The 25,847-nt window shown below is 43.7% G+C and overlaps 1 protein-coding gene and 1 long non-coding RNA gene across 8 annotated transcripts in view; both read left to right on the top strand.

Annotated features, from left to right (window-relative positions):
- The window catches only part of CDH4 (cadherin 4), a 796,373-nt gene that overhangs the window by 275,626 nt on the left and 494,900 nt on the right, over window positions 1–25,847 (top strand). The gene's annotated exons all lie outside the window — the stretch shown is intronic.
- On the top strand, window positions 3,663–25,133 carry LOC310847228. Its single transcript, XR_014565694.1, has 2 exons — window positions 3,663–3,936; window positions 24,738–25,133. It is a non-coding gene; the product is annotated as an uncharacterized lncRNA (long non-coding RNA).

Genomic DNA, 25,847 nt, shown 5'->3' with positions numbered 1-25,847 from the left:
CCAGTCTATGGGGGAGGATAGTGTTAAAAGCAGAGCTAAAATCCACAAACAGCAGCCTCACATAACTCCCCGGCTGCTCCAGATGGAACAGAGCAGCATGGAGAGTAGTAGTGATAGCGTCTTCCGTGGATCTATTTGCCCTGTATGCAAACTGGTAGTTGTCAAAAGTTGATGGAAGACAGGAAATAATGTGACGGCGCACCAGTTTCTCAAAACACTTCATGATGATTGGAGTCAGTGCAACTGGTCTGTAGTCGTTCAGACTACTGATTGTGGATTTTTTAGGCAGAGGAACAATAGTTGACGACTTCAGGCAGGGTGGGACAATAGACTGGTGTAAGGACTTGTTGAAGATCTTAGTAAAGACCCTCGCCAGCTGATCCGCACAGCCCTTCAACACCTTTCCCGTGATGCCATCAGGTCCAGCAGCCTTCCTCGGATTCACCATCCTCAATACCTGTCTCACCTCATGCTCCTCTACAGTGAATGAGGGGCCCCTATGGGCTGGTGGCTGTAATACCGGCGTCTCAGGTGGCTCCTTCTCGAAGCGAGCAAAGAAGAAGTTAAGCTCCTCCGCCAGCAAAGGGTCACCGTCGACAGCACCAAGGTCGTGCAAGACAGACCACAAGCCTGGGTTCAGATGACATGTAAGCCAAACCGTGGTTTAGCTCACAGCTTTGCAGCAGCAGAGGAGGTGTGAAGCAGCTGTGATCTCCTTTCCAGGAGCCCCCCATCATTCACACTAAACCGTGGTTAGCACACTAAACCATGGTTAGAGTCATGTGAACGAAATATTTTAATAGAGGTGACCATCTTTCTTTCTCTCTCTCTCTCTCTCTCTCTCTCTGTGTGTGTGTGTGTGTGTTTGTGTGTGTGTGTATAAATGTTGCTGAGTTCTATAACAGCACCGGAGCTGTGGAATACCAAGAGCTTTTTAGTACCAATTTTGATAGTGAGCAACTGGCCGTCATCCCTTTGCACCACCAGGCCTTCTATCGAGCTGAAGTTGGGGACATAAGGACAAGGGATCAAGATAAGGCTTTGTGGTTGCTGAGGCACACAGGTCTGCTCAGCCGCCGTGGCTCAGCTGCCACCGAGGTTTAATACTCACTGAAAAGAAACTGTAAATTGGACGTGGCAACTTACTTCCCATAGCATCGTTCTAGGAAGCACAATTTTTAAAGAAGGATTTAGATAAAACTGCTTATTAGTAAAGTGAGGATTATCTGGGATTTTAAAAGTTTGCTCCTATCTCCGGTGTTGCTCAAGTGTAGAAACTTGTGAACATGGCAAGCTTTCATCTTGGATCTTCAGCTTAAAAAAAAGAAAAGAAAAAATACAGAGAGGGAAAAACCCCACAAATCCTTTCCTTTACCCCCAAACACCAGGAACGACTCCTTTTCTGGAGCCAAAAAGTTTGATCTTTGTTTCAAACTTCTTAAAGAGAACTGGTTGACCGAATTTAGAAGGTGTTTTGGATGGATGCAGGAATGAGTATAAACATAAGATGAGACCCTATTTCTTGCTGTCCCATGATTGCTGTATTCCCACAGATGTGCATAGATAATGGCACTCAAGATGTGTGCTGACAAAATAGCCTATTTTGCAGGCAGAATGTTTATTGCTGCTTTGTCTTCTTATCCCACCCTCTTTTCTTGTCCAAAACCACTTTCTTGATAATGTAGTCTGTGATCGTCTATGACTGCTATTTATTTCTGCATTTGGGCTCTGCTGCTCTTCCAGAAGATTAGAATGGTTTATGTACAGTTCTTAGATGGCCTCTCACACTTAGGCGCCAATGCAGAGTTTCACCATAGGAGTAATGCTGCATCATAAACCTTTACTCCAGGGGTGGCTAACCCTTTTTATGGCCAGAGGGCATCTGGAAGGGCAGCAAGCAAGCAGTTTATATAGCCAGTTAGCTCCCTGCCTCTCACTTTGGCCACATTCACACCATACATTTAAAGCACTGTGATACCACTTTAAACAGTCCCCCAAAGAATTCTGGGAGCTGTAGTCTGTTAAGGGTGCTGAGAGTTGCTAGGAGACCTCCTGTTCACCTCACAGACGTATCATGGCTTCCCCCAAAGAATTATGGGAGCTGTAGTTTGTTAAGGGTGCTAAGAGTAGTCAGGAGACTCCATTTTCCCTCCTAGAGCTACAATTCCTAGAATTCCCTGTGAAGAGGGGGGTTTTTTTGTAAAAAAAAAAAAAAAAGAGAGCAGTTTTTATTAAAGTTTTCTGGTGTTACAAGACAAACAAATAAAGAGGGGAAAGTACATATAGCATCTCCACTTTCAATCATACAGTGGTACCTTGGGTTAAGTACTTAATTCGTTCCGGAGGTCCATTCTTAACCTGAAACTGTGCTTAACCTGAAGCACCACTTTAGCTAATGGGGCCTCCTGCTGCTGCCGCACCGCCGCTGCACGATTTCTGTTCTCATCCTGAAGCAAAGTTCTTAACCCGAGGTAATATTTCTGGGTTAGCGGAGTCTGTAACCTGAAGCGTATGTAACCTAAAGTACCACTGTAGAGTCTTTTTCACAGTTTGTTTACATTTGGTATGAGACACTATTGTGATTGTTAAAACATGCTAAGTGTTGTATCTATGCAAGAGGAATAGGACAGAGGACATTCCTCTGTCTGAAGGAGTCCCCTTTTGGAAGAGCAGTTTGGCCCCAAGTAGGATTTAAAGATAAAGGACTGTAAAGAATGAATGAGGAGGGGCCTTGGCATTGACCACCCACCTGGGCAACAGACTTGCATGTATACACACTCCGCAGTCAAGAATGATACTGCTTCACATGCAAATAGAAGCACATTTCTCAGCATTGGAAGCAAGTGTAGCATGGAAACACAGCAACGGGGGCCAGCATTGCATTGTAGGAGAAGGCCATAGGTCAGTGTCAGAACACATGTTTCACATGCAAAGGCTCCTGGACTCAATCTCTGGTATTTCCAGGTAGGGCAAGAAATATTTTCTTCTTGAAACCCTGGTGAGCCTCTGTCAGTGAGTGCCAAAAATACTGAGACAGATGAATAGCCTGAATAAGGTGGTTTTCCTACATTCCTATAGCTTTTGCATGACTTGCGGCAAAAATATCAACCACTACTCAGCACTGCTCTTACTACTGAGTCAGCGGAGAGGAGGCACCCTGTGTTAATTTCCACTTTTAAAAGGGTAGTATGGTAAAGCAAGGTTTTCTGTTGCTATTTCACCGCCATCTCTTAAATTGGAAAGGAATCTGCCCATCAAGGAGGTGCAACACTTTGCAAGCACAGGTGACCACTCTGCAAGCCTGGAAGAAGAAGAAGAAAAAGAAGAAGAAGAAGAAGAAGAAGAAGAAGAAGAAGAAGAAGAGGAAGAAGAAGAAGAAGTTTGGACTTGATATCCCACCTTTCATTCCCCTTAAGGAGTCTCAAAGCAGCTAACATTCTCCTTTCCCTTCCTCCCCCAGAACAAGCACTCTGTGAGGTGAGTGGGGCTGAGAGACTTCAGAGAAGTGTGACTAGCCCAAGGTCACCCAGCAGCTGCATGTGGAGGAGCGGGGAAGCGAACCCGGTTCCCCAGATTACGAGTCCACTGCTCTTAACCACTATACCACACTGGCTCTGTGCCTTCTGGCTCTCTGTGCCTTCACCAGTGTGGTTGGATTCCAAACTGCGTAAGAAAAAAATGGATCACCTGATGTCGCTGTGATGTCAGGTGACCGACAGGTGTGCAAGCCTGCTGGCCCATCGAGCCTTGGTCCTGCTCCTGAATTGGAGGACATAACTATTAAGTCACCCTGATCTATCATCATAGTAACTACTTTGCATGTGTGGAGCTGCCCACCTTGCAATGACTTCCTCAGTTTCAGTGGAATAAGTGACTCCATGTCTGCACACTTATAAATGAAGCTGCCTGCATGAAAGGAGACATTATGTGCACAGGGTATGTAAGACTTTGGAATGGGCTTAGTCTCTTTGGGTGCTATAGCAATACAGACTTCATTATTTACTCTGCTTAGGGACTTAGAGAGCCAGTGTGGTGTAGTGGTTAAGAGCGTTGGACTCGTAATCTGGTGTACCGGGTTCGCTTTCCCGCTCCTCCACATGCAGCTGCTGGGTGACCTTGGGCTAGTCGCACTTCTCTGAAGTCTCTCAGCCTCACTCAGCTCACAGAGTGTTTGTTGTGGGGGAGGAAGGGAAAGGAGATTGTTAGCTGCTTTGAGACTCCTTAAGGGGAATGAAAGGTGGGATATCAAGTCCAAACTACTTCTTCTTCTTCTTCTTCTTCTTCTTCTTCTTCTTCTTCTTCTTCTTCTTCTTCTTCTTCTGGACTATTCATGTATACTTCTGCTTCCATTGCATCCAGTGTATTATCCATTTTTTTTTCTACAAGGCTCCCATTCTTGCCATCACTTCTATTGCTTTCCCGTTTCCTTATGATGATGGCACTCAGCAACAAAGCTGTTAGCATCTCTACTTTCTTGTAAGGAATATTCCATACATGCATAATTTCTGTCTCTTTCCATTAACTTACTGAGTAGGCAGCTTGGGCGCTTAGAACAATTTCCTTGTTTTTCAGGTGGAGAAACAGGGTGAGTTTTCGCCTTTCATCTGGCATAACCTAACAAAGTAGATATTGTGCTGCTTATGTCAAGTGTTATGTGGTCTGTGTTTTTGCAACTTGTGCTATCACAGGGAATTTTATTCTCTCTCTCTCCCTTCTCGGCTTCCCATAGGAATATGAGAAGCATATGAGAGCAGGGGATATTTAGTTTCCAGCTTTATTTTCTCCCACATTACACGGGTTTGCATCCAATCAGTACATTAGCCTGTTCAGCTATAGGAAAGTGTGAGATCGCATTCATTCTCTTAGAAATGATAACCTGTTTTATCTAGTGCTGTGAACTATAATCATTCTGTTTGTACTTTCAGTTGGAAATATTATGTCAGACAGGGAGATGGATAGACATACAGCATGTTTACGTTCCATACTGCAGGTGATAGAGGTGGATTTGAGTGGTGCCAATAAAAGAAAGCCAAAGGAAAAGTAGTAATGAGTGGAAACAAAAAAAATTCCTTCCAGTAGCACCTTAAAGACCAGCTAAGTCAGTTCTTGGTATGAGCTTTCGTGTGCATGCACACTTCTTCAGATACACTGAAACAGAAGTTTCCAGACCCTTCTATATAGTGAGAAGGTGGGGAGGGGTATTACTCAGAAGGGTGGTGGGAATGGGTGATTGGCAGATAGCTGTGATGAGCCTGTTGACGACTCTTAACGACTGCAATAGGTCTTACAGGAAAAAGCAAGGGGTGAAAAGGTGAAAAATGGCTTTGTCATGTATAATGAGATAAGAATCCAAGGTCTCTGTTCAGACCAGGTTTCTCCATGGTTTTAAGTTTGGTGATAAGTTGTAATTCTATCATTACTATCTGTAACTAGTAATGAGTGGATTAGACATATCATTAAGATTGCTGTTGATTTTGAAAGGTATGACTAATATTGGGGAGGTAGAAGAGCATCTGAAACAACTCAATGCAGAGATTGTCATATGCAAAAGATGAGCGTGCTATTTAGAAGTTTGATGAAGATAAGCACTGAGATGCAGTGTTTGGGGTGCAAGAGGTAAAATCATAAAATCATAGAGTTTGAAGGGACCCTGGGGATCATATAGTCCAACCTCCTGCAGTGCAGGAATATGCCACTGTCCCATGCGGGGACTGAACCTGTGACTATGCTATTATCAGCACCACACTGTAACCAACTGAGCTATCCAGTCGTCCACTTGTTAAGGAGTAAGTGCAGTCTTGCCTTTTCAGCATGGGGGTTCTGGTTCACATATTCATATACTAGAGCAAAAGAAATATGCAGATCATTGGCTTGGGCAAGAGGCAATAACTCCTACAAGCTAAAAATTTCCACAGGGGCAGACTTCAAAACAGAAATCATGGAAATCGTCAAAACAGGCCCCAAGATTGATTTAGTACGTTACTGGGGACATGCTATCGTTCACCTGATCAAAATGCTCGGGGAGTCCTTTAGATGGAGAATGAGAGCGAATGTTATAGCCATAGGTGACTTTAAGTAACCTCTCATAGACTGGAGGAACGTGTGCTCCAACAAAGTATCTGAAGAAGTGTGCATGCACACGAAAGCTTATACCCAGAACAAACTTAGTTGGTCTCTAAGGTGCTACTGGGCAATTTTTTAATTTTTTATTTATTTCGACTGCGTCAGACCAAGACGGCTACTTACCTGAATCCAACAAAGAGGTAAGGTTTCTAGAAGCTATAAATGCACTGTGCTCTGGAACATTTTGCCATGGAACCAACCAAAGTGGTGGCAACCCAGATTTCATCTTGCGTGGTGTGTGAAACCTGGTGTGAGATGAAAGTGCTCCTGAACCGCTTGGGAACAGTGACAATTGCGCTATCAAATTCAATATATATGTAAATGGGCAATTGCCAAGAAAACCCAACAGACACATTTGACTTCAACAAAGATCCCAAAAGTGAGGGACTGATAAAAAAGGAAGTTAAAGGGGAAAGTCAAGAGGGTCAAATCTCTGGAAAAAATGCTTTCCATCCTCTGTGTTTGTTGATTTATTTTTTTACCTTCTGGAATGTGTCCTTAAACTCTGATAAATGCTTCACGCTAGCTTGGCTGGAGGATAGATTGGGAGGGGTGCTAATCTGTTTAGAAGCTAGCCTAGTTTATCGCTGTAAAATTCACATGTCTTCTGACTATATTGCCCATGGTCCTGTCCATCACTGAATTGTAGGCCCTGGAAGGCTGCCCAGGAGAGAAGGTGGCCGCAGGAGAGGGGAGAGAGACTCTTCCTCACCCATGGCATAGACATGTTATCTGGTCACGCTAGGCAAATGTAGGGAACCCCAAGACTGTGGATGTAGGCTGAAACCAGATTTCATCCCAGCTGTCTCCTGACCCAATGACTCTTCTTTGAACTTAGTTTAGGGAAAAGACAAGTAAGAAACAAGTAAGAGGCTGCCTTCAGATGTCTTCTAAAAGTCAGATAGTTGTTTATTTCCTTGACATCTGATGGGAGGGCGTTCCACAGGACAGGCGCCACTACCGAAAAGGCCCTCTGCCTGGTTCCTTGTAACCTCACTTCTCACAGCCAGGGAACCACCAGAAGGCCCTCGGCGCTGGACCTCCGTGTCCAGCCTGAATGATGGGGGTGGAGATGCTCCTTCAGGAATACTGGACCGAGACTGTTTAGAGCTTTAAAGGTCAGCACCAACACTTTGAATTGTGTTCAGAAATGTACTGGGAGCCAATGTAGGTCTATCAATGACTTTTAGGCTATCAATGACTTTTAGCTTATGATGGCTGTGCTCTACCTCCACTGTCAGAGCCAGCAATGCTTCTGAATACCAAAAGCCAGTGTGGTGTAGTGGTTAAGAGTGGTTGACTCGTAATCTGGGGAACTGGGTTCGCTTCCCCGCTCCTCCACATGCACCTGCTGGGTGACCCTGGGCTAGTCACACTTCTCTCTGAAGCCTCTCAGCCCCACTCACCTCACAGAGTGTTTGTTGTGGGGGGAGGAAGGGAAAGGAGATTGTTAGCCGCTTTGAGACTTTTTCGGGTAGTGATAAATCGGGATATCAAATCCAAACACTTCTTCTTCTTCTTCTTCCATTGCTAGAAGCCGCAATTGAGGAGAACACTGTGGCTTCCAGCACTCTCATGCTCAAACCCTGCTTGTAGGTTTCCCTCAAGCATCTGGTTGGCCAATGTGAGAACAGGATGCTAGAATTGATGGGCCTGATCCAGGGAGTCCTTACATTCTCATGTTCTCTAGACTATTTCTGCTAGTGGTGGAGGTTCCCTCCGTGGTGCAGCTCCTCAGAGTGATGCAAGTGGCCTTTAGATTATTACTTCTTTGAAGATGGAGAAATAATCTGTGCTGCCAATAGCTAAGTCAGCAACCTTAATAGCTTTGGCAGCACCCCATTAGTAGCAGAATTAAGTGGCTCCCAAATGATGGCGTTGACATTTGGCTGCACAGTTAGAGTAATAAACAAGCAAGCTATTTGGTTAAAAGCTTCCTTCCTTTCCCCACCGCCACGGGCCCTGGCTGTCCCTTGGCCCTTTACATCTTTGGCTTTTTGTGCAGGGAGGTACATCAAGGGGTCTGTCAGGGAAGAAAGCGAAAGTTGGCAGGGGAGAACATTTGACCCTTTCAAGTTGCTGTAGAAAGTGGCTCGTTAATGGTAATGTACTCAGGTAGCTTCAAAGTTTAAAGGCAGAACAGGGAGAGTGGGGGTGACTGTCAATCCACAGGAAGTATCAAGAGAGAACCTGGAAGGTTTGGAAACGGCAACCCTGCACTGTTATTGATTTCTTTTATGTTTGCTGTAATTATGTTAATCTTTCGTTTTAATGTGGATTTGCTGAAGTAACTACACAGGCTTTCTGCTGAGGTGCAGTAACTAATATACAGCACCTGTATTCTGCTAGAAAAGTGGTCCTGAATTGTTTCTTTCAGAAAACGGAATTGTTGTTAGGAACGGAAAGATTTCTACTGAGATTTGGAATTGATGAATGAGATAGGTGCAAATTCAAATGCAAGTGGTCCAGGTCACTACCTCACAGGCAAATATGCCGATCAAAACATAGGGTTGTATTCAGTACTAGCAAAGCTCAGAGCCGACCTGTGCAGACTAATGGGTAGGTCCATCAATTTCAGTGGGTCTGGTTAGAATTTAGCTGGCTGCAACTCACACAGTGGAATGCTCATTGCTCCGACATCCACACAGCTCATGGTCTCCCTGCAAAAGAATATTGGCAACTGTAGTTTGTTAAGAGTGCTGGGAAGGGCAACCCTCTAAGGGGTAAACTATGAAAGATACTTTGGTAGAAGTCATGTGCTTGTGTGGTGTGGATGTGACTCATGACTACTCAGAAGTAAGCCCTATTGAATTCATTGTGGTTTACTCCTCAGTAAGTGAAGTAAGGCTTACAGCCTTAGTTTTCCAGCAGGTTTCATACTTCCTGAACATTTTAACACCATCCTAGCCTTTTCTTCCCAATAAAAATACATTTAGAAATATGAATTTGAAGTAAAATACGTTGATAGATTCCAGAGAAAATGGGAACATTCACAATGAAGTATGAATTTTCATGGATTTTCAAAATCTTAATGTGGAAATGTGATTTTTAAAATATATATTTATGGCATTTATATTGTACTTTTTGTCCACATAGTTCAGGTAGTGTACACCGTTATCCCTCCTCCTCATTTAGTCCCCACAACAACCCTGTGAGGTAGGGAAGGTTGAGAAACTTTGACTGGCCCAAGGTCACTCAGCAAGTCCTAGTCCAGCATTGTAACTTCTCATTCACACTGGCTCTCTGGAATGGTTTTAGTCTCTGAAACAGACATTTGAGTGAATGCAGAAGAAAATGAGGCAGACAAGAAGTAAAGTGATTTCCTCACTCCTAGTTTGTATACGCTGGTGGTTATATTATTTGTAGGCAATCAAGTTTGAGCTAATTAATCATTTGCCCTTTAACTGGCTGATTAAGCAATTGATTAAATTTAAATATATTTGCCTATTGGCAAGATCTCCATATAAGTGTGTGAGTGTCGTTCTACACTTTTTTGCGACATTCTTGCTTGCCCTAGTGTCACAGTTCAAACTGGTCAGTAAATCGCATAGTTCAAAGCTGGAGTTAACTCTTTATCAGTGAAACCCTCTTTTTATAATATTATAATAGTTATAGCTGAAATCCTGTGTAGCACTTCCTTTCACAGCCACCTGACCTGGGTATGCTAACAGGGGTGAAATGTCTTTTGGTTTCTAAACCTCTTTTTTTCAATTAACCATAACTCGGTTTTGGTGTGGGAGAAGAAAAAGATAATTCCATCAGCATTGCTTTCCTCCCTTAATTTCACAGCACTAATGTGTTACCCTCCTGACACCGTGAGCACAGCAGTGTTCCTTGTTTCATTTAATTTAAGCAATAGAAATAAATCCAGGAAAATAGAGTGCAGCACATCTGTGATTTGTTGGTGCTAACACAAACAGCTTAGACATATATACTAAATAATTGCAAGCAGGATGACTTATTCTTAGCTATAGTGCAAAATTACATTTAACACAAAATACATGTTTTGATCTCTTTATCTTCTCAAAATACTTTGATTATAAGAGCGTTCTGAAACGTAAATTGGCATTTGGTAAACCTAATTTCAGCTAGATCTTTTTTGAAGGCAGGGTGTGATCCCTCCCACCAGCCCCCAATCCAGTCACATATATAATGGCTCTAACTTGGAAAGCTTGTGGGGTGGTGGTTTTTTTTGCCTTATCAACTGCTTAAATATAAAGTTCATGGGTGGTATTCATGGAATAGAATAATAGACGTATAGAATTGGAAGGGACCCTAAGAGTCATCCAGCCCTACCCTCCGATGTGCAGGAATCATAGCTAAAGATCCCCTGACAGATGATGATGATGATGATGATGATGAATTGAATTTATTTATATACCACCCTATACTTGGAGCTCTCAGGGCGGTTCACAGAATAAAATCAAAACACAAAACCACAAAATACATAATCAAAATAAAAATAGCAACCCAATAACCCCCCCAAAAAAGGAACCTGCAGCCTTTGCCCCAGATGTTGTAAGACTACCACTCTAACCATTCCCCCATCATTGACTATTAGCAGTTGGAGTTGATGGGTGCTGAAGTCACCTACATCTGGAGCAGCGGTCAGCAAACTTTTTCAGCAGAGGGCCAGTCCACTGTCCCTCAGACCTTGTGGGGGGCTGGACTATGTGTTTTGTTTTGGGTTTTTTTTGGGGGGGGGGTTGAGGGGAAGAATGAATTCCTATGCCCCACAAATAACCCAGAGATGCATTTTAAATAAAAGGACACATTCTACTCATGTAAAAACACTCTGATTCCCGGACTGTCCGCAGGCCGGATTTAGAAGGCAATTGGGCCGGATCCAGCCCCCAGGCCTTAGTTTGCCTACACATGATCTGGAGGGTTGTAGTCCACTCCCCACTCCCTCCCTGGCTTGCAATAGGACCAAAAATCAAAACCTTGGAGCATTTCACATTTACGTCACAATCAACTCACAAAACAGCAAGTGGATAGCTTGGGTTTATTAATTTCGCTGGGGCTACACTGATTAGGACTTGGCTGAATACAGCCCATCCTAGTCAAGAGATTTAATTGCCAAACCCAGCATCCTGAGAAAGTTGTTCCTTTTGTTTATTAATTTATATACTGCTCAGTGCCAAAGTAGGGTTTTAAGCTGTTCACAAAGTATCAAAGCATGTAGCACAGACATCAAAATGTAAACACAAAATACATGTGTGTAGCTAAAATGCATACAAGCTAAAAAACGTTCACATTAAAATAGAAGCATTCATAACTGAAGTATGTTGACATTACTGTTATGCAAATGGAAAATCCCCTCTACAAATGGCCTTATCCGGTGTTGCCTCTGGCCAATTGATTGTATGATTATTTGACGATGATTCTCTTTGGAATGTTAATGCATTGCCTTCTTTAAATGTGTCTTTTCGATATTTCTGGTACTTGTGATATCATCATGTATCTAGCTATGCGTTTCTGTTTATGTGCCTGAATGTTCTCAATAAAAGTTATAAATATGAAAACGGCAATTAAATACACAATCACTTATTTGCATATTAAAAATTCAGTAACAAACTGAAACAAAATGCAGAAATATCTCGCTAGCTAGCTTTAGTAGAAATTCTGAAAAAAATATGTTAGCCAGACATTATCAAGGCACTCCTGTCTCGTAATTAGCTGTGAAAATGGCCAGATTTGTAGGTTTCTGTGTGGATACAGCAAAAATAGACACCGTGTGAATGATACTTTCCCTGACTTTTATTGCGAAACACAGATATATATTTTCTTGGTCAGAAAATTCTGCATATCTATTTCTTTATTTAAAATATATATATATATATATATATATATATATATATATATATATTTGCTTTCGTAGATTTTCACGGGTACAGGAATGCAGGTTTTGGTGTCCTCGGGTGTCTTCCCGTGTAAAAGTTGGGGTGTCTAGGCGATGTTTCGACGAGGTCTCACTCGTCATCTTCAGGCTGGTGCTTTCGGCTTCTTGTTACTGGAACAGAGCGGGATCTCAATGTTTGAGTTCCTATAAATACTGTAGAGGGGGTGTGGTGTCTAGCCTCCAATGTTCTGGGCAGAGAGGAAGTTCCCAGGCTAGTGTGGGAATGTTCTGGGCAGAGAGGAAGTTCCCAGGCTAGACATCTGGAAATTAGCCCTCCCCACAAAAACTGACACCAGATCCAGAGGCACACAGAACGCCAACACCAATCAACCACACCAGACCCAAACCCAGACCCTCTCCACAGATGAATTACTGACACCATCCAGTAGCCAATCCATGGTGGCACCTCCGGATGCTGCACCCCCCTGCAATCCCTACACAGATCTGGCTGACACAAGCCACAAAACCACAGCTCGCCCCTATACACGAAGCCAAGCCAAAGCACAACTAAGTGCAATACAGCCATCTTCTCAGGAAAACTCTTCACAAAGTTCAAGAGGTCAAGACACAAAGACTTTAGCAACTAATCCACACCTAATGACCCACCTAAGTGGTACTCAGGATATCACTCAAGAAATCACTCAAGGTATCTCTCAAGTAATTAAGGAACAAAAGAAGAAAAGGCACACTAGCCTGGGAACTTCCTCTCTGCCCAGAACATTGGAGGCTAGACACCACACCCCCTCTACAGTATTTATAGGAACTCAAACATTGAGATCCCGCTCTGTTCCAGTAACAAGAAGCCGAAAGCACCAGCCTGAAGATGACGAGTGAGACCTCGTCGAAACGTCGCCTAGACACCCCAACTTTTACACGGGAAGACACCCGAGGACACCAAAACCTGCATATATATATATATATATATATATATATATATATATATATATATTTGCTTTCGTAGATTTTCACGGGTACAGGAATGCAGGTTTTGGTGTCCTCGGGTGTCTTCCCGTGTAAAAGTTGGGGTGTCTAGGCGACGTTTCGACGAGGTCTCACTCGTCATCTTCAGGCTGGTGCTTTCGGCTTCTTGTTACTGGAACAGAGCGGGATCTGAATGTTTGAGTTCCTATAAATACTGTAGAGGGGGTGTGGTGTCTAGCCTCCAATGTTCTGGGCAGAGAGGAAGTTCCCAGGCTAGTGTGCCTTTTCTTCTTTTGTGTGATTAAGGAACAAAAGAAGAAAAGGCACACTAGCCTGGGAACTTCCTCTCTGCCCAGAACATTGGAGGCTAGACACCACACCCCCTCTACAGTATTTATAGGAACTCAAACATTCAGATCCCGCTCTCTTCCAGTAACAAGAAGCCGAAAGCACCAGCCTGAAGATGACGAGTGAGACCTCGTCGAAACGTCGCCTAGACACCCCAACTTTTACACGGGAAGACACCCGAGGACACCAAAACCTGCATATATATATATATATATATATATATATAAATAATAATAATAATAATAATAATAATAATAAATCCATAGGAGAAGTGTAAATTCAGTATTGAGAAACACTGGGTTCCAGGACAGGGTTTCATATTTTTTGGATCAACAAAGTTAAAATTAAAGGGAACGGATGTATTTATATGGTACTGGCGGTCTTAGAGAAGCATGAAAAGTTAATAGGGAGGAATCTATTTCTGCACTGGTGTTCCTGCTACTTCTTGTAAGCTGTTTCTGAAAACCTAAAGAAAAGAGAGGGGGAAAAGATTTTTCTTTTTCTCCCCACAGCTATTCTTATGATACTCTTTGATGTACCAGATAAAAGCAAACGGCTGTGCTTTAAGTTAAATTTATGTACATACTTGATGTGCACCTAATGCATCAGGTGTAGCATGTTAATGAAATGCAAATGTATTGACATTAAACAATAATTATTAAGCTTCTTTAATCAGTTTAATGACTTATGGAAAGGAAACCTACATTAGTGGATGAGGGTGGTTTTTCTTGTTTTGTTTTTTTCCTGGCTGGAAGAAAACAGCTTCACATCACCTGAATGATTTTAGCCTATTGAATTCAAAGTTTGATTAATTTCCTGCACTCACAAACTGATAAATCTGAAAGGAAGCTAGAATGAGTATGTGCATATTCCGTCCTTCCTGATTTTGGAGAAAGGACCAAGTACACGATATGTGAATATGATCTCAGCTGAGGAGAGAAGGATCTATCTACAGTTAATAAGCTGCTTTAAAAGGCATTCATTCTCATTAGATAATCTAGAAGCAGTAATTCTCTATGGGAGCTAAGGATTTCAGAGAATTTTTTGTCTCTTCATCAACCTACACAGCCCAGGAATCTTGCCAGTAAAGTGATATGAAACCTTTATAAATGTGTAGCTTAACTGTATTCCAAACACTTTTGAGCAATGAGGTCAATATTTATTTTACGCTTAGACAGGAGTGAACATTTTCATCTTATTAAATCGTATTGCATATTTAATATGCAAAAGCCATTTCTGAAAATGCTGCGACTCTGGGCTTTATTCAGTTACACGAACCCAAGTTAGTTATGACCATTATTTCCATTGTGCCCACTCTTGAGTAAAAGTAACATTGGCTGCAATGCTCCATCTCAGTGTTCTATCACATTCTGGTGTGACAAAGGAACAGAAATCATGCCTCATTGATAGGAACTGGCTCAACTAGCAATGGCAGGAGCATATAGTTTCGAGTGATGTCCATAAATGCAGTTTCTTCTGTGGTGAATGATTGCCATTCACTCCTATGGAAAAGAGTAAAGTGTTGCACTTGAAGATAGTGTCATGGTGAAATCAAAATGTGCCCACAGTCACTGACAATGGTTGGTTCAGCCATCAGTGGTAGGGACCCTGAAGGATTAGCTCAGGATTAGGTCACGAGACTCTTAATTTCACGGTTGTGGGTTTGAGCCCCATTTTGGATGAAAGATTCCTGCACTGCAGAGGATTGGACTTGATGATCATTGTGGTCCCTTCCAACTCTACAATTCTGTAATTCTGTGACTCCACAGAGACAGGTGTCTCCACCCCCATCGTTCAGCCCGGACACTGAGATCCAGCACCGAGGGCCTTCTGGCGGTTCCATCATTGCGAGAAGTGAGGTTACAGGGTGCCAGACAGAGGGCCTTCTCGGTAGTGGCACCTGCCCTGTGGAATGCCCTCCCTTCAGATGTGAAGGAAATAAGCATCTATCTTCTTTTTAAAAGACATCTGAAGGCAGCCCTGTTTAGAAAGTTTTAAATATTTAATACTGTATTGTTTTTAACACTTGATTGGAAGCCGCACAGAGTGGCTGGGGAAACTCAGCCAGATGGGCGGGGTATAGATAATAACAAAAATGCAGTCTTTATAGCAAAGAGGTCTCCCATCCACATGCTCTTGTCTGGCTGTGAGGACAAGACGTTTTGATACTTCTTTCCTAAATACAACCCAGGCTCTTTCCCCCTTCCCATTTCCCATGCTGTGCCAACTGGAAACAAAATTTGTTTTTAAAGGGTGCGGTAGTGTGATGGCTTGTTAAAGTGGTCAGGAAAGGAGGTGGGGAACGAAGATATGTACAGTGAAGAAAATTACACTTGTCACCAGCTGGATCAATATGTTCATCAAGCTGTAATCAAGGGTATACACCACTACTTAGAAAGTATAATTGGTTCAGCGCAAACCGGCATTTGAATGTACGCTACGCTTTAAACTGTTTGACTCTATTAACATTTAAATACCCTATTGTGTGCTCTGCTGTTTCTTCCTTTTATTATGCAACTGAATTCTCTGTCGTTTGCAATGATTAATTTCTTTTTTAAAAATGGGCACAATGAAGAGAGTTAGGAATTCCTTGTGTTCAATAATTACTCAGCAGCCTACCTTATTATTTCACATAAACGATTGGGTCTCATGTTATCCAATATCGGGTCAATCATTTGTAATAATCATGAAATATACAATAAAGTTCCCCACTCCTTTCCTCCACACCGAGGACTACAAAAGCTTCCATTGCACAGGCAAGGTCGCCATTAATTTTTGGAGTACCAAAACAATTTATAGCTGTGGTACTTAGCACGCTCTAGGATGATTTTGTATTTTCTTCTGTACTAAGGTCACACTTGCACCATAACCTCTAAACCACTTTATGCAACCTTAACAGACACGGCTTTCCCCCAAAGCATCCTGGGAACTGCAGTTTGTTAAGCATGTTGGGAATTCTAGCTTTGTGCCAACAAGCTACAGTTTCCAGGTTTGTTTGACTATTGAAAGTCATGACTATTAAAGTGGTATAAGAGAGCTTTAAATGTATGGTGTATGTGTGACCCAAGTATTAACTTTCTATGCGTATGTTCCTTAGATTGCAAGCTAGCATGTCAGGAGGGAGGATTCTAGCTTAGGTCCCTGGTGTGCTAGCTTTCCATGGGCTGCCATGAAATTCACAATGAAATTCACCAGTCACAGTCTTTCAGCCTAACTTACATCACAGGGTTATTGTGGGGATTAGAGGAGGAGGGACAGGAGCATATAGACCACATAGGATTCTTGGAGGAATAAAGGTAAAGGTAAAGGGACCCTTGACCATTAGGTCCAGTCGCGGACGACTCTGGGGTTGTGGCGCTCATCTTGCTTTATTGGCCGAGGGAGCCGGCGTACAGCTTCCGGGTCATGTGGCCAGCATGACAAAGCCGCTTCTGGAGAACCAGAGCAGCGCACAGAAACGCCGTTTACCTTCCCGTTGGAGTGGTACCTATTTATCTACTTGCACTTTGACGTGCTTTCAAACTGCTAGGTTGGCAGGAGCAGGGACCGAGCAACGGGAGCTCACCCCGTCACGGGGATTTGAACTGCCGACCTTCTGATCGACAAGTCCTAGGCTCTGTGGTTTAACCCACAGTACCACCCGCGTTCCTTCTTGGAGGAATGGTGGGATGTAAGAGTGATAAATAAAGAAATATAATAAATATTCAGGTTCTGCCACCTTCACCCTTCTGATCATCCCCCATGAGCTGGAGAGAGATCTTCTGAAGTGGGAAGTCTCTACTCATCATGTAGGCTCACCGGAGATCAATGGTAGAAGATCTACTCTGCATGCAGAAGGTCCCAAGTTCAATCTCTGGTACTCCCAGATAGGGCTGGGAATATTCCCTGTCCGAAACCCTGCAGAACCACTGCCAGCCAGGGTAGAAAATACTGAGCAAGATGGAGCAAAGGCACCTTACTATATTCTGTTTTCCAGAAGGAAATCTGAAGGACAGTTGCAAACATGACCAAGGGCATGGTGAGGTAGAGCTTATATTCCTGTCCTAGTGTCTCCCGCTGCATGTTTGCTTAATATAAAATACCACTGGCTTGCTTCCTTGTAATAATTCTGGACTGGAAACTCTCTACAGTTATTTCTGCAGATTTAGCTAACCATCATTAGCTCTGTTTAATTAAAGATTTTAAAAGAGGGGGGAACCCACAGGTTTGGGGGGAGCTGCAAAAAGCATGCCGCTAATTTACACTTTTAAATAAAAGTTTCAAATAATATAGCTAATGACAAAGCACACCTCGCTAATGGTCCCAGGCTAGTGAGAGAATTACAGTGTCTTTCTATATGCAGAAGCCTTTATTATAGAAATACTGCATTACCGTGCTGGTAATTAGTATTATCACAGTCAGTTCCCATAGAATTAATAATATCTTGCTGCTCAGTTTAAAGTCTCACCCTGGGTCATTTGCACCCCCAGCACTGAAGCAGCCGCAATGTCTATGTCTCTTAAGCTGTGGACTTTTTATATCGGAAGGATAGCATCTGATAACATTAGAAGCCTCCGTCTACAATGGGCCAAATTCCACCTCCCATTCTCTTGGAACTCTTCTGGGTCTGCACTCCTTACCCACATACTCATCCAGACCACATCCAGACCTTCTTATCTTCTGCAAGGTGGTGGCCTCATGTGACTTCAAAAGCTGTCTCCTCTCCGGTTTTGGAGAGCCCTTGAGCAAGGTGCTCTCACTGTGCCCCACTTCCTGAATGGGCTTACGTCACTGATGATCTTGCTGCCCATTCTCGTGCCCTCTCTTGCCTTAAATGCAGGGTGCTGTTCCATGTCCTTACTCTTGTAACTGCTTATACGTGCAGAGAGGGCAGGAAGTGGACAGCACACAGGAAGTGGACAGGAAGTGACAGCACACAAGGAGGTGGAGCAGTGGTGCCAGGAGACTCTGGCTTTCTTGTATGGTGAGAGTCTGATGCCCACAGGGGACACCCAGCAGTGTCATCAAGAGGCTGAGTCAGAAATTCAAGGCGAGGACCCAACTCAAGAATCCATGTCAGGCTTCCTCAAACTCGGCCCTCCAGATGTTTTTGGCCTACAACTCCCATGATCCCTAGCTAGCAGGACCAGTGGTCAGGGATGATGGGAATTGTAGTCTCAAAACATCTGGAGAGCTGAGTTTGGGGAAGCCTGATCCATGTCATCCATAGCGTCTTCAGGACCCTGGATAGCTCCCCGGCTCCTGCTGTGGCAACTGTACATGCTGAAATCTCCGCAAGCATCTCTGGAAGACTGCAGTCCCTGTAAATGTTGACCCAACCTGTAGTGTAGTGAACCCCAGAGGAGCAGACGGGGCAGTTAAATGGCCTTCACCTTATTTTGCAGTCTTTGTCTCCATACGGAGGCAGAGATAGAGAGACCCTCTTCCTCTGAATCAGAGGACAGTAGCAGGCCAGGTGGCCCAGACTTCGGGCATTTATTTACTCAAGGATATTCAGAGCTGCCTCTGCCTCCTTGGTGTCTCCATTGCTCAGTGCATGGTCCATGGGTTGTGGGCCATGGCACTGCAAAGGTGTGGGTCTCATCAAATGCCCGGTGATGTCTACCTCTGACACTGACCTGGAGAAGCTGAGAGGCATTATTGTCATCTTGAAACGTGTGTGTTACACATGTGTGTGCATGTGCATGTTTGCACATGCATGCTCACCCAGGGAGAGGCATAGACCAAATATAAGTGCAACACACAGATCCCAGAACATCCCTCTGCTTAAAGCAGAAATTGGAACGGGGTGAGGGTTAAAGAGAGAGATTTCCCATTTCCTCCTCGTTTAAATATCTCTGACAATCGCCATACCCACAAGGCTGCCATGGTAGTTAATCCAGTCTGGCGGGGGATTAACTTCCAGAGTGTTTATAAAAAGATATAAGAAGCTTTCTCCCTTCACCCCCCACCCATCCACATCCCGAAACAGCTTCCTTCAGTCATTTTTTGGCCTTCCTTGAATTTGTAGGCAAGTTAAGGGGCCTTCTTGACATGGAATCCCTGCTTCCCTTACAGGTCTCTTCTGCCCAAGCCATCAAACAAAGCATGAATAGGCTTCTGTGCCCTGGCCAAATTCCGTATGAATAGGTTATTCTGGTCGGGAGCCAACATCCATGGATTTATGTTGTATGGGAAGGCTCAGAATTGTCTGGAGATGAATAAGGCTCCAAATCATTGTGTCTTGAATTGTAGGAGGTGACTGTACTACAGATATTAATCCTTAGTTTTAAGATTAGCTGTTGTCCTAAGGAAAACCAGGTCTGTGTTCTTCACAGATGGCAAATGTTTTCCTCTTCTCTCCACCCTCCAAGACTGAGTAGATATTATCCCTTGGGTGGCAGCGGGTGGGGTTAATTCCCACACATCCTCTGAACAAAATCGCTAGAAAGCTTTCACTAATTATTTTCTGTACTCCAGGCTTTTTCTTTTTAAGTTGCTATTTGGTATATTTATTTATTCTCAGTTTATTTGAGGAGGGGGCATCTTGATGGATTGCATTTGGCACTCATCTGAATATTGCACAAGCAGCTTAATGTTGGAAGCTTTAAGCACCATTGCAATCTATGATAAGAGATTTTAATACTTTCTATGAGCTACTGGAGAAAATGAAAGGCAGGGGGAGGCATGCAAGGATAGTCAAGACATGTATCAATAATGTTTCACAAAGGGCTGGAAACCTTTGCAGTTTGCTTTGGCACATAGTGTTCATTTTCTAAGGGTCAAATGCAAATCTGTAGTGCAATAAACACCCTCTCTCTCTCTCTCTCTCTCTCTGTGTGTGTGTGTGTGTGTGTGGTGTGTTTGTGTACGTGTGTTTGTCACATTAAAAGCAAACAAGTTTGGAATGCTTTTGTTGTAATGCAAAGTTTCATATTTCCTTTTGTAGAGCCACATTCTGTCTAATAGCAAATGATCAAACAGATTCCCTTATTGGCCACATGCAAAGCTGCAAGCTCAGAATATCAAAGCAGGCCTTGCAAACTGTAGCATTCTCGCTGACTCGGCCAAGGGAGAAGGCAGAATTAATAATTTCTATGTCTTCTTCCCGTTTCATTCAAGTGAATTGCATTGCTAGGACTGTTTCTGCAGAGTTCTCATACCTTTTTTTTTTTTTTTTTTGGAAAAAAAAGAGAAAGTAGCAGAGATGTTTTGTGCCAGAGGCAAAAATCCAAATGGTGCTCACTCCTTCCCCCTGGTGGTCAAAATGTTGTGAAACACATAGAAGCTTTTCATCAACATTCTGTCACGCTCCAATTTGACCAAGAATGGAACTCAATACAGTATGTGCAGTTAAAGGGACATGGCTGTGTGGATAGGTTCCACCTTGACATTGAATGGCTGGGGCAATAGTGATGACCAAGTTTCAGGTAGCACAGTTAGCCATTCAATTGAATAGTTCCCACTCATACCTGATGGGCAAAATAATTATGCTGCTCTTGAGGACAATGCTGCAATGAGGACAGAATCTGAGTTCCACCCTTAGCAGCAGAAGGTCTGTTTCTCACCGATAAGGATTCTGGAGGTCACATGACTTCAGAACCCACCCAGTGAGGCCCTTGATGCAAATAAGGTGGAAGTATGGACTGTGCCACTTCCATCTGGAGGTGGAGATCACACTCTTACCCCCCTCCCAAGCACAGAAAAAAACTCCTTGCAAGTAGAAAAGTAGTATCACAAGTAGTGAGCTGTACCAGAAATGTTCAGCTTGCTGTTCTTCTTTTGTTTTTGTTTTTTCCCCCTGAAACATGCAAGGTTTCCTGCACATGTAAGGTAAAGGTAAAGGGACCATTAGGTCCAGTCGTGGCCAACTCTGGGGTTGCAGCGCTCATCTTGCTTTATTGGCTGAGGGAGCCAGTGTATAGCTTCCGGGTCATGTGGCCAGCATGACTAAGCCGCTTCTGGTGAACCAGAGCAATGCATGGAAACACTGTTTACATTCCCGCCAGAGCGGTACCAATTTATCTACTTGCAATTTGACCTGCTTTCGAACTGCTAGGTTGGCAGGAGCAGGGACCGAGCAACAGGAGCTCACCCTGTCATGGGGATTCGGACCACCAACCTTCTGATCAGCAAGTCCTAGGCTCTGTGGTTTAACCCACAGCTCCACCCGTGTCCCCGCCTGCACATGTATATCAGGTAAATTAAAGTTTGACTGCAAGTCAGGGAGATTCAATTAGATTTTTTTGGGGGGGGGTTGGGGTTGAAGGAGGTCTGCATTGACAAAGTTTGACTCTGCCAGGTCTATTCCAACAACTCCCTTTGCTATACTTGCAATGCTGTAACAGTATTTGCTATTGATTGAGCCCGGGGGGAGGGGATTGTGCCATATTTATGGGGAGTTCAAACCCCTATTAGGTGGAACAACTTCATGAGTGCTACTCAGGAGTTGGGGGGGAGAAAGAGAGAGAGATACAGATACACCTTACTAAATAATCAATACTAATTTCTGAATCCAGATTAGAATAAGGCTATGTGTTCAGAGGTATTTAACATGCTGTAGAGATGACAACTCCATTCTCTTATGTCTCCCCTGTAGCAATGGGCTGTTAAGACAGATTATAGTTTAAAAGCATCATTATTAAAAGACAATGCAGATATTCATAGGTCTAGTCCTGATCCTCTTCTTGTTCCCTTTCAATAAAAGCAAGCTTAGAGCAGCTATTGAAGTCTCATGCCATGAGCATTATTAGTTGTGATAATGGGACTTAATGGCGCTACTTAAAATCGGAATGTGTGGCTCTCGCTTAATAAGTGTGATATAAATTAATTTGTAGAACGTCCTGTGGAGTCGGGTCAGTATGAATGAATGGATCATAATTGTCTTAGCTTCCTGCCTTAAGGGGCTTCCTTCTCCCCACCCAGGTGAAAACCAGATGCCTTGAAAGGAGATATAGCAAAATGGCCACCCCAAGTTTGGAAAGACTACCTGTAGCTAGCTTACTATAGTTCACCCTTACTGAATGGGATCAGTACTGCTACTTTATTTTCAGTGTCTCTGTGTGGGGGTGGGGATGGGGTGAAAGATTTGTGTGGGGACAGGGGAAAGTGAGGATCCAGAAGTGAGATGTTCTGCAAGGTTTAAAGCAGTGTTTCCCAACCTTGGGCCTCCAGCTGTTTTTGGACTACAACTCCCATCATCCCTAGCTAGCAAGACCAGTGGTCAGGGATGATGGGAATTGTAGTTCAAAAACAGCTGGAGGCCCAAGGTTGGGAAACACTGGTTTAAAGGACTGCTGCTAGGTGTATTCATGATGCAAATTGTTCTCCAAAGAACAAGGCAATTGTGTCCCTTGTTTATGGGATGCATAATAGCTATTAGCATCCCACACTTTTTGTTGGAGCTATGAAATGGTTCATTTTGCATGCCTTTGGGTAGAGAGCTTTTACACTAGTGGCCACCTTTTGGAAAAGGTGTATTTCTGAGGTCTGATGGCTCATACCACCACTTTTTTGGAGTAAAACCATAAAATTATATATCAACGGAGAGATAATTTAACTAAGAATGTGATGCAGTAACTTTCATGAAGGATTATTTATTACAACAGCAGTCATAAAGTAGAAACGTGAAACACATAGGGGGGGGGAAATAAGATATGCAAAAATTCTCACCATGTCAGTTAATACTTAGTTGAATAACCTTTAGCTTTAATTGCGGCCTTATAACACCTTCCCATGGAGTGAACCAAGGTGTTGTTTTTTTAGCTCTGCAGCTGTAATAATGTGAAACCAAGATTGAATTGTTGCCTCTATTAATTGGGTTTTATTTGTGTATTTGTGTTTGGTCGATTTGCCCCCTGCTTTTCAACCGGAGTCCACCAAGTGGCTTGCAACAATTATGAAATGGGCACACTATGAAGAGTGAACTTTAAATAACTGGCATCCAGCATTGCTTTCCACAGGCAAGCTGTTGTTCCTATCAGATGACCTTTTGGTGGGAGAGGGGTCAGCTCAGCAGGAGGAAAAACAAGTGGCTGCCAAGTCAGACCATTAGCCCATCTAAATCAGCATTGTCTACACGGACTGGCAGTAGCCTATTTCCCTTTCTCCCCTGGCATCTGTTAGCAGCGAGGGACATGGGTGGCACTGTGGTATAAACCACTGAGCCTCTTGGGCTTGCCGATCAGAAGGTCAGCAGTTTAAATCCCCACAGTGAAGTGAGCTCCCGTTGCTCTGTCCCAGCTCCTGTCAACCTAGCAGTTTGAAAGCATGCCAGTGCAAGTAGATAAATAGGTACCGCTGCGATGGGAAGGTAAATGGCGTTTCTGTGCACTCTGGTTTCTGCCATGTGTTCCGTTGTGCCAGAAGTGGTTTAGTCATGCTGGCCACATGACTTGGAAAGCTGTCTGTGGACAAATGCTGGCTCCCTCAGCCTGAAAGTGAGTTGAGCACCGCGACCCCATAGTTGTCCTTGACTGGACTTAACCATCCAGAGGTCCTTTACCTTTACCTTTTACCTCAAGTTGTCTGTGAGGCAGTGTGGTATAGGAGTTAGAGTGTTGGACTAGGACATGGGAGACCATGGTTCAAACCCTCCCTTGTCAAGGAAGCTCACTGGGTGACCTTGAGCCAGTCACTGTGTCTACCTCACAGGGATGTTGTGAGAAGAAAGCTGGGAGGGAGAGAACTGTGGGCATCATCCTGAGTCCCTTAGAGCCAAGGGATAATAATGAACTGGTCAGAAATATAAATCCTCAGAAATGTGCATAGGTTGTGGGGGGGAGGGATTTTCAAAATCGTATCTCTACATAGATGCTGCAGTGGATCTTTGCTCTAGTCTTAATTTCAAATGAGCTTTTTTAAAAGAAGGAGGAGGAGGAGGAGGAGGAGGAGGGGTGGACCTGATCTTCAAAATAACAAGAATCGTTACATGGCTGTTGTGTTCAGTTTTGTTTTGAGCTAGACTGATGTTAATGTAGCCATTCATTTAGCAATAATGGTTTTGCTCAACTAATGGATCTCACGAGTCTGATTTCAGGAAGCACTGTTGTCCATCTATCCTAAGCATCTAGGGATGCTTAGCTAAGACTTCTGTGTACTTATCGAGTATCCATGCCAGGCTCTGGAGGAAAGTGAAATAATGGTCTTTAGCAATCTCTCTCTCTGAATATATATACCCCGCCTTTTTCACCAGGTGAAGTCAAAGCGGCTTAGAAAGCGCGCGCGCGCGCGCACACACACACACACACATATATATATATATGATTTGATTTCAAACATAGCATAAAGCACAACTACAAATAGAACAACCTTAAAGTAATTGCCAGTGAAATATTCACCTGAATGAATATTCAACCAAACTGCTTAGATTTTTAAGCTACTCGGAGATTATCTGTCAAGTAAGCAGTAAATGAATTTTTAAAAATAAAAGTGTGTAATGTTACGGCTTCTTCATCTTACTCAGCAGAGCAATCCTCAGGTGTTTGTTCTGATGCATCACCCCCTCGTACCCCCTCCCTAAGGGACTAAGAAGAGCCTCACAGGTGTAACTTGGAGCAGGAAAATGATCCCTCTACCCCAGTCCAGAGATCCTGTCATGGACATCACACAACAGTTGTTTGCTTCAGCCTCCAGTGGGACCATTGTTTAAAAAGCCCCCAAGAGTGTACAAGCCCATTCAGTCCAGCATCCTCCTGGCCGACCAAATGCATGTGGAAACCCAGGAGCAGGACCTGAACACAACAGCCCTCTTCCCCTCCTGCAGCTTCCAGAAACTGGTGTTCAGAGGTATACCGACAGTGGATCAGTCTAGCAAGGATGCAAAGGATGCGGGGAAACAATGAAGAGAGTGAAAACTGAAGTCTGAGAAATGCAGATAGCGGTGGTTGCTTTTATAAGGTTGCAGGAGGTAAAGGTGGCTTTTCTCGAACGATTCCCCTGACTTTAAAACACGCCGCTTCTCTTCTCTTCCCTTGCCCCTTCCTGCCCTCTAGTCTGTCCAAAATTCTCCCCTGAGTGACCCGGTGCCAACCACAGCCATGTAGCGGGGGGAAGGATCACAGGGCTATAAATTATAGATGAGCGCTCCAGACAGTACAGACAATAACATTGCCAAGCGAGTCACCTGTCGGAAGCCCAGGTAGCGAAGCGGCGTCCCCGGAGCGGGCAAGTAACAGACAGCCTTCAGATTAGCTTTCTTGGCAGCCAGCTGACCTCGGCCTCCAGTACTAATATCTGATCAGTAACCATCTGTTGGGTACGACTCGAACGACTAAGCACTTTTTCCTCCCTCCCTCCCCCCTTCCTCTCTACTGTCAGGGATGATCCAGAGAAACCCACCAGGGAAATAAAGCCATCAGCCGCTGATTGGAATGCTGATGGCCGCCATTTGGCAATGGCGTCGCAGGTTGTCCAAATCGCGTCTGCACTCCCTGGCCAACTTCTCCTTGGCGCCATTGGCTATGTTCACATCATACATCTGAAGCAAAAATGACGCCACTTTAAACAGTCATGGCTTCCCCCAAGGAATCCTGTGTTATATAAGTCCTGAAGGAGAAAAGGCTCTCTGTTTATT

The sequence above is a fragment of the Podarcis gaigeae genome (assembly GCF_964106915.1).
Source record: "Podarcis gaigeae genome assembly, chromosome: 6".
NCBI lineage: Eukaryota > Metazoa > Chordata > Lepidosauria > Squamata > Lacertidae > Podarcis > Podarcis gaigeae.
Note: the sequence above shows the minus strand (reverse complement) of the source record. Positions and strands in the feature narration are given on the sequence as shown.